We start from the raw sequence: 8,966 nt of genomic DNA, 5'->3' as shown, positions 1-8,966 counted from the left end.
AAGCCATTTGAATGAATCTTTATTTGTGTCGGCCATTGGCCATAGCAACAAAAGAGCAATGCAATATACAAAGAATAGAAATAAAAAGCTGATTATATAAAACACACATTAGGGTCCTGAATCAGCAGTCAAATAGCCATTGGTTTGGGTCCTAGCCTCTTTGGCTACTGGAAGAAGGCTATCATATCTCCTCTGCTCTTATCCAGGCTAACTATACCCAACTCCCTCAAAAGTTCTTCATAAGGCTTCGTTTCCAGTCCCTTTAGTTAAACTATCAGCACTTACTAACTTCTATTATGGGACATGGGTGGCGCTGTGGTCTAAACCACAGAGCCTAGGGCTTGCCGATTGGAAGGTTGGCGGTTCAAATCCCCACAACAGGGTGAGCTCCCGTTTCTCAGTCCCTGTTCCTGCCAACCTAGCAGTTTGAAAGCATGTCAAAGTGCAAGTAGATAAATAGGTACTTCTCTGGCGGGAAGGTAAATGGCGTTTCCGTGTACTGCTCTGGTTTGCCAGAAGCGGCTTGGTCATGCTGGCCACATGATCCGGAAGCTGTCTGCAGACAAATGCCGGCTCCCTTGGCCTATAGAGTGAGATGAGCGCTGCAACCCCAATCGTCCAAGACTGGACCTAATGGTCAGGTGTCCCTTTACCTTTACCTTCTATTAAGTGTATTCATACACTTTCTGTGATAAGATGCAAGACAAAGATCAAAGGTTAAAAAAGTTACCGTCCCATATCCCGAGGCACTGATCCATTTAATAGACTTGTGTGTGTCTCATTGCCTCAACAAGATGCATTACAATGCACATATATTCTTAATACTTTTCTCTTCTTTTTTTTAGACAAACTATCTGCACTTTTGAAAACAAGATTAATTTATGGACATATCCCAATACCTATTTATTGTGACATGTTCATCTGAAATATCTTAATTGAAATGCTAATAATTTCATTGGGACGTGGGTGGCGCTGTGGTCTAAACCACAGAGCCTAGGGCTTGCCGATCATAAGGTTCGAATCCCTGCGACAGGGTGAGCTCCTGTTGCTTGGTCCCTGCTCCTGGCAGCCTAGCAGTTTGAAAGCACGTCAATGTGCAAGTAGATAAATAGTTACCGCTCCAGCGGGAAGGTAAACGGCGTTTCCGTGTGCTGCTCTGGTTCGCCAGAAGCGGCTTAGTCATGCTGGCCACATGATCTGGAAGCTGTCTGCGGACAAACACCGGCTCCCTCGGCAAGTAAAGTGAGATGAGCACTGCAACCCCAGAGTCGTCTGTGACTAGACTTAACGGTCAGGGGTCCCTTTACCTTTAATCATTTTATTAAAAAAAAATTCTTGACAATGGGGCTGTTATTCACTTTTCCTGTTTTCCGAACACTTTTGCATACGGAATACTATTCTGAATGTTACACAACTGTTTGACATTCAGCATTCAGCTTCATGTTACAAGATGAGTGTACAAAATGACATGTTACAAGAGATACGGATCTCAGAATTATGCCTTCTCAAACAGCTGTGCTGACTACCACTACTTGTCTTGTGGACATTGAAAGATGGAATAGTCTTTCAAGGACTACTAAATAACAGCTGACCTTTTAATCTGGCCCGATAGCTGTAGAGTTTTAATTTTCTATGGGAGTTGTAAGGCATGCTTAAATTAAACCTCTTCCATTGAAATCAATGGGGCTTAAAAGCATTTCATTTTTGCTGAATCAGGATTAGATGAGCCTTGTGGTCCTTTCCAATTCTACAAAATCTGAATAAATTAATTTAAAATAAGAGAGGAAAGTTATTCTGCACCTAAAAGATGGTCAGATTTCATAGATCACTGAATCCTTGGTTGTAGCCTTCTGTTAAGTCTCTCTCAGGAGGGTATACTGCCATAGCAATGCTACAAGAGCTAAACTCTTGGCTGTACAACCTGCTAAAAAGTAAACATCCAGAGCAGGGCACCTCCAGAAGTATTTAGGCTATGGGAAATACTAGGGAGAATTTTTATGTGCCTGGTGCATTCCCACCAGAATACACACCCAAATTTATGTTTCCTTACAATCTTAAGTACAAAACATTACTGAAGAGCACCTGCATGTTACTGGAACCATGCCACCTGGTGGCCACTGAACCTGGCTGGGCTGTTTGGCACTTAATGAGGTTACAGAGGTGTGGTCAAGCAGATCAGTGACGTGGCTGTTTTTCTGGTTTTCTCCCTATCTTCCTCCCTAGCAAAGATACTGTGAACACCTAAGCATTGCAGTTGTACAGATACCTGGCACCTAACGGAAGGGTTACAAAGGGCTCCCTGCTGCCACCATATCTAGCATTCAGGAGTACGCCCCAGTGAATTCCATGGGGATTGCACCCTGAACTGGTTGGTCTTAAAGGCAGTGAGAGATTTTACTTTCTTGGGTTCCATGATCACTGCAGATGGTGACAGCAGTCACGAAATTAAGACACCTGCTTCTTGGGAGAAAAGCAGTGACAAACCTAGACAGCATCTTAAAAAGCAGATACAGGTAGGTAGCCGTGTTGGTCTGCCATAGTAAAATAAAAAATAAAAAAAATTCCTTCCAGTAGCACCTTAGAGACCAACTGAAACAGTGTATCTGAAGAAGTGTGCATGCACATGAAAGCTCATACCAAGAACAAACTTAGTTGGTCTCTAAGGTGCTACTGGAATGAATCTTAAAAAAAAAAAAAGCAGACATCATCTTGCCGAGAAAGGTCTGTACAGCTCAAGCTATGGCTTTCCCAGTAGTGATGTATGGAAGTGAGAGCTGGACCATAAAGAAGGCTGATTGCCAAAGAATTGATGCTTTTGAATTATGGTGCTGGAGGAGACCCTTGAGAGTCCCATGGTCTGCAAGATCAAACCTATCCATTCTGAAGGAAATCAGCCCTGGGTGCTCACTGGAAGGACAGATCCTGAAGTTGAGGCTCCAGTACTGTGGCCACCTCATGAGAAGAGAAGACTCCCTAGAAAAGACCCTGATGTTGGGAAAGATGGAGGGCACAAGGAGAAGGGGACGACAGAGGATAAGATGGTTGGACAGTGTTCTCGAAGCTACCACCATGAGTTTGACCAAACTGCGGGAGGCATGGGAAGACAGGAGTGCCTGGCGTGCTCTGGTCCATGAGGTCACGAAGAGTCGGACATGACTAAACGACTGAACAAGAAAGGTGACACAAAGGAGTGTTAACAAGAAACAAGTGGGGAATAAAGATCTACATCAGGATCTGCTGCCGCCGTGGATCCCGCCATCTGAGATGCTCGCCTCAGGATCCCCATCCATGAACCGGCTCTGTTCCCGCAGCCGCGACCCCGCCACTGGCACGCGCCCCCCTCTCTCTACGAGGCACCCAGGCAGGGAGAGGCAGGAGGCCTCCGGCCCGGGTGCCACCAGCTCTGCCGCGCTCGGCCCAACGGAGCTCCCCTCGCCGAGGCTATGGGCAGCGGACAACCCCGCGAGATTCAGCCCACGCGCCGCTTTTGTCGCTCAGGCAGACGCTCACGGCGTGAACGCGTATTGAAGGAAAGCCCCCACAAAGGCCCAACCATATTGGCGCCCCTTTTGGGGACCCCGCTTCCTTCCTTCCTTCCTCCCTTCCCCACCGCCCGCTTCCCGCCTCTTTCCCTCCCCCTCCCGGGCCCCGACAGGCCGCGCGGCGGGAGGCGCCACGGAGCATGCGCGCGCCGGCCAGTGGGCGGGCCGAAGAGGCGGTGTCGGCGACGTCGCGCGGGCAGGTGAGGGGAGCGGCGGTTTCGGCGAGGAGGGGAAGGAGGTCTCTGTTTCTCTTTGCCGGAGGGGGGGGGGGCTGGCTGGCTGTTTGCGTCTCCACTCAGCTTCCGAGCCTTAGCGTGATCTGTTTGGATCCCCGTTTGCTACCCTTGAGGCGGCGAGGCCAGACTTATGCTCCTCTTCTCCTCCCCCCCCCGCCACGTGGGTTCCCTCAGGGTCCCCCCCCCGGCTCTCTTTCCCGCCCCCGAGGTTAAGTGTCTCTCCTCGGCCCCCTCTCAAAGGCTGCCTTCCTCTACGCCCAAGACTCAAACGCCATTCATTTCCTATACATGGGAGAATATCCAGGTGGGATGGACAATTGCGCAGTGACGACCATAAGGCCATAACCCTTAGAGCATGTGCAAGATGAAAGTCACATGCTATAAATATAGAGCAGGTGGAAATGGACATGTAGAAATGTGGGTTGTAAACAAACGAGGCTTACATAATAAGTCCACGCCTGGTTATCACTTGCACAAATTAGAGTGTAAGAAAATGGTTAGCAACATGATGGAAAACATCCATGGCATCACAGCTGCAGGCGATAGTACATTTTAAACCAGTGTTTTTCAACCTTTTTTGGGCAAAGGCACACTTGTTTCATGAAAAAAATCACGAGGCACACCACCATTAGAAAATGTTTTTAAAAAGTAACTCTGTGCCTATATTGACTATATATAAAGTAATTTTTCAATTTTTCCCACGGCACACCAGGCAACATCTTGCGGCACACTAGTGTGCCGCGGAACAGTGGTTGAAAAACACTGTTTTAAACAATCATTGAAACAGGTGCACCTTGCTGTATTGCATTTTGTTTTGTGGCCATGTGTTTTGGGCAGGGAATGGACACAGGAGGGAACCTTGTCTTGATGTCGCTTCTCTTTCAGGCAGAGGTATGTGGAGGAATGGAGGGACACGGGTGGCGCTGTGGTTTAAACCACACAGCCTAGAGCTTGCCAATCAGAAGGTTGGCGGTTCGAATTCGACGGGGTGAGCTCCCGTTGCTGGGTCCCTGCTCCTGCCAACCTAGCAGTTTGAAAGCACGTTAAAGTGCAAGTAGATAAATAGATACCACTCCGGCGGGAAGGTAAACGGCATTTTCGTGTGCTGCTCTGGTTCGCCAGAAGCAGCTTAGTCATGCTGGCCACATGACCCGGAAGCTGTATGCTGGCTCCCTCGGCTTACAGAGCGAGATGAGCGCAGTAACCCCAGAGTCATCTGCAACTAGAGCTAATGGTCAGGAGTCCCTTTACCTTTATGTACAGGAATAACACCATGGTTTATTTGTATTCTGCCTTTCCATGTCAATGGGCATTTGATTTGCTTGTACCTGGATCTTTGCCTGCTGATTAGAATGTGCAACAGGAAGCTGAACACCATATAATTGTGGAGTTGGAAGGTACCCCAAGGGCCATCTAGTCCAGTGTTTTTCAACCTTTTTTGGGCAAAGGCACACTTGTTTCATGAAAAAAATCACGAGGCACACCACCATTAGAAAATGTTAAAAAATTTAACTCTGTGCCTATATTGACTATATATAAAGTAATTTTCCAATTTTTCCCACGGCACACCAGGCAACATCTCTAGTGTGCTGCGGAACAGTGGTTGAAAAACACTGATCTAGTCTAACCCCCTGCAATGCAGGATCGTTTGTTGGAGGCCACATATGCACATTCTTCTTGCTTTTGGTAAATATTTGTAGCGTGGCATTCTTCTTCTTTGGGGAACTGTATATGTGACCCACTATGTCTTGGGGACTGAGTAACACCCATCCCCTCCAGTACCACTGACAAGGTAGGGCTGTTTCAAAAATATCTTCCAGCAGAACTTTTCTATGGCCATTGAGAATTGCATCTTGTTAACAAGCAAGTTGTTGTTTACAGAGCAATGACAGAGACCATCCATGTTTCAGTTGCTTTTGTGGTCAGGGACTGCAGCAACAGAAACATAATATCTTTGTTTGTGGAGATGACTACAACTAGTTCATAACCTCTTTCAGCCACCTCACAAGGATGAAAGTGTGCTGGCTTCCTCAAGACTTCCCTGAAAACTGGAGAAGTCTCTTCTTAATTGCCACCAGCAGACACCAACTCATCTTGCACCTTTATCCCTCTTGTCCTAATGACACCAGAGAGAAAGCATGGCAATGAAATGACTGCACATCAGGCCCAAAAGTGAAAGTTTGTTTCTGTTCAGCAGCAATGCTCAAATATGACAGTAAAAAAATGGATTTGGCACTGCAGAGTAGAAAATATATCAGTATTATGGCCAACATTTCTGAGGTTCTGCATAACTTGATAGTCATTCATAGATAAGTATTTTCAAATCTAAATATGGGACTTCATGTAGACTAGAGCATCCACATCATTACTATTGGAGTGGATAAAGTGTTCATCTGTCCTCCAGCTTTTGTAAGCATCTGAGCCATAGGACATTCAACATCTATATCACTGGGCTAGCACCTGTGGCATTAAGCACTTGTAAAATTAAGCAGTCTCTAGATGTGCTTACCATCACCTTGATCATTTTCTTTATGTTCTGCTGATGTGGCAATGTTTGAATTTTATGATGCAGCAAATTTTCAAGTTTTTTTCAGTGGATCATGAAATTGGAGTTGCATTGTTTAATCTTTACTTTAATCTTATTACTCACTGCAATTTGTATTCCTCTGTCATTAGCAACCAGCAAATCTTTGGTCACATCATCCATAGCTATATCACTTGTCAGGGAGATGAAAGTTACATTGTTATTATCAGGCTCTGATTTCTATAGGTACTATATTGAACACATCAAATTTCAGCAGATCAGCTGCATCATATGTTTGTCATACAAATGCAACTTTCTCACCATCATATTCTAGGCTGAATAGGTGTTTCAGATCCAATGAGGTGCATCATCAGTTAGACCTTGTCCTAGAAAATGTATTCCTGATGTTTTGTTGTTGTTTTAGTCGTGTCCACCTCTTTGTGACCCCATTGACCAGAGCACGCCAAACTGCCTCCCGCAGTTTGGCCACACTCATGTTGGTAGCTTCAAGAACACTGTTCCTGATGTTTAGTCGGAATGTATTCCTTGCTTTGCCATTCTGTGTGATGCTAATGTCTTATGCATCTTGCTGCTCTTGTTTATCCAGTCTCTAGGACAGTTTTTCACTTTTGTGTAGAGCTCATGGTGATTGGTTGTCAGCTAATCCAAGCCACTGTACCATCACTATTCTGCGTATGTCATATGTGGAGGGCAAAACAGCACAATAACATGTTTTGTCCTCCATCCTACGTATTTAAGACCCTTGATTGATTATTTACTGAATTTATATTCTGTTGATTTATTCAATTTATAACCTGTCCTTCCGCCTGAAGGATCCCAGGATAGCAGTGGTCTATCTAGACTATGACTAACATTGTATAACGGCCTATGATTTTTTAAACAATTAAACAGGAAATTAAATAATTTTTAAAATTATTTTTATACTTTTGCTGTATAATAGTATTCAATGGTTTTTTGTGCATTGCTTAAAAAGCAATTTGTGGGTGCATTGTGTGAAGCATTCCATCCAGTAGGCACCACTACAGAGAAAGTTGTGATTTTTGTAGGTGCCTACTGGGCCTCACTACTATGTGAAGGGGTAGGAAAAATTGGGAGGGTATCCATAGCAATTTCTTGCTCTCCACAAGAATCGAGTAACAGGTCGTACCTCATAGCAACCCTTCATGCAAACAGTGTTGACCTGATGCCCAGGGCTCACAGCTCCTGAATCACCAGATCTGCCACAAATGGGAGACTAGTTGTTTGATACTCTGTGTATGTACTTTCCCCCCTGCCCAGCCCCCTACGATTCTTGCCTATGACCACTCCTTTCCTACTTGTTGGCAACCTCAGAGAACTCCCAAAAGGTTGATAATGCAGGACTTACCTTTGCAGGACCCATGCTAATTCTTCCCTAGCCCGACTTGTTCTTTTGTTCTTTATAATTCTTTTTTAACAGTTTTTATTTCACCTAGAATAACTTGTCCATAACTTTCAATAATTACAATGGGGTGTAATGGTAACTGGCAGATGGAGACATTCTTAATAACACAGAACCTTTAACGATAGTTCTTTACTCTTTACTCAGTTTCACCAAATGTGAAGGAAGTCTGCTTTATCGTACCAACACCTTCAGTGTTTTGCACTATAGATGTAAAATTTCCAGAAATTTTGAATCTCAGAAAACCCCCCGGTTTTTTTCCGGGGGGAAAATGGAAATTTTCGAAAAAATTCAAAAAGAAGTGCTACATTAGCACTTCTTTTTTCTTTAACAGATTGAAAGTTGTTCTGTTACTTTAGAAACATAAAATATAACTATGGACAATTTTAATGGGCATAAAATTATCACAACTATCATATTAAAAATACAGTGTATCCAAACAATTATTACAAACAGAACTTTTAAAATAATATTTGTTTGTATTTGTAACAAATGGAGCAAGAATCTCCTGAACGGTTTACTAGTTTATGTGGAAAAAAACTCCACAAAACAATTTTTAAAAATACAGAAGTAACAATTATTCCTATTTCCTCTCCACAGTATTAAAAAAAAATTCTCATAAAAAGAAGGAAGTGGGATTAAGTTTCAATGAATGGGCATGAAATTTAATCAGAATCATTTTCTGAGCTGTAATGATCAGATCAGTTTCAGTCTCTGCTTCTGCATCTACTCTGTTGTGTCTGCCATTATCACAGTTATTATGGACTTTTAAAAACAAGGTTTTCTCGGATTGAAACAAGCTTCTCTACCCTTTCACATGTCAGCTTATTTCTTGATTTAGTGTGAGTGTTTCCAAATGGAGACCAGATTCTTTCACATGCTGCAGAAGATGGAGGAATCTGAAGAAGGCGAGAAGCAAGAAGAGTCAGAGGCTGTGGTGCCACCATGTTGCAGGAGGAATATGTTTGACAAAATCCCAGATTGCATTCCTGGATCAAATCCCTGAAGATGTTCTATATTCTGCAACATTTGAAAGTACCTTCCCAACATCAAGTCCTCCTCAATGTGATGCTTGTTTTGTAATCCAGTCAAACGCTATCATCACTTATATTGTCACCTTTGAATCTTGGATCCAGCAGATTTGCAGCAGCATGAATTGGATGGCAACAAAATTCTTCCCTTTTTAAAATAAAATCTTTCACTTTACTTTCTTCTATAGCTGT

Source organism: Lacerta agilis, chromosome 5 (assembly GCF_009819535.1).
Source record: "Lacerta agilis isolate rLacAgi1 chromosome 5, rLacAgi1.pri, whole genome shotgun sequence".
NCBI classification, from domain to species: Eukaryota; Metazoa; Chordata; class Lepidosauria; order Squamata; family Lacertidae; genus Lacerta; species Lacerta agilis.
Note: the sequence above shows the minus strand (reverse complement) of the source record.